We start from the raw sequence: 333 nt of genomic DNA on the forward strand, positions 1-333 counted from the left end.
TCCGAATGCGGGCCGCAGGAGGTGGGCACCCAGGTGCCAGCTGCACCCTTCATCCCCGGGCCGGAGGAGGCCTGCCGGTCGGACTCCACGCTCCCAGAGGAGCGAGGTATGGCCGTCAACCACCCGCGGACCGAGAACGGAAGGCCCGCGGGGAGGAGTCAGACAGGGACTGACCGGAGAGGGACACGCACCGGAGGCCCGCCACGGGTCGGATGTGTCGGATTCAAATTCTCCTCTCACCTTCCCAGGGCCTGATGAAGCGTGCCCTCTGACCCCTGACCCTCCCCACACCCGCCCCCAAAGAGACAAGACAGAGAAAGTCGGGACACAGGC

The sequence above is a fragment of the Myotis brandtii genome, unplaced genomic scaffold (assembly GCF_000412655.1).
Source record: "Myotis brandtii unplaced genomic scaffold, ASM41265v1 scaffold324, whole genome shotgun sequence".
Classification (NCBI taxonomy): Eukaryota; Metazoa; Chordata; class Mammalia; order Chiroptera; family Vespertilionidae; genus Myotis; species Myotis brandtii.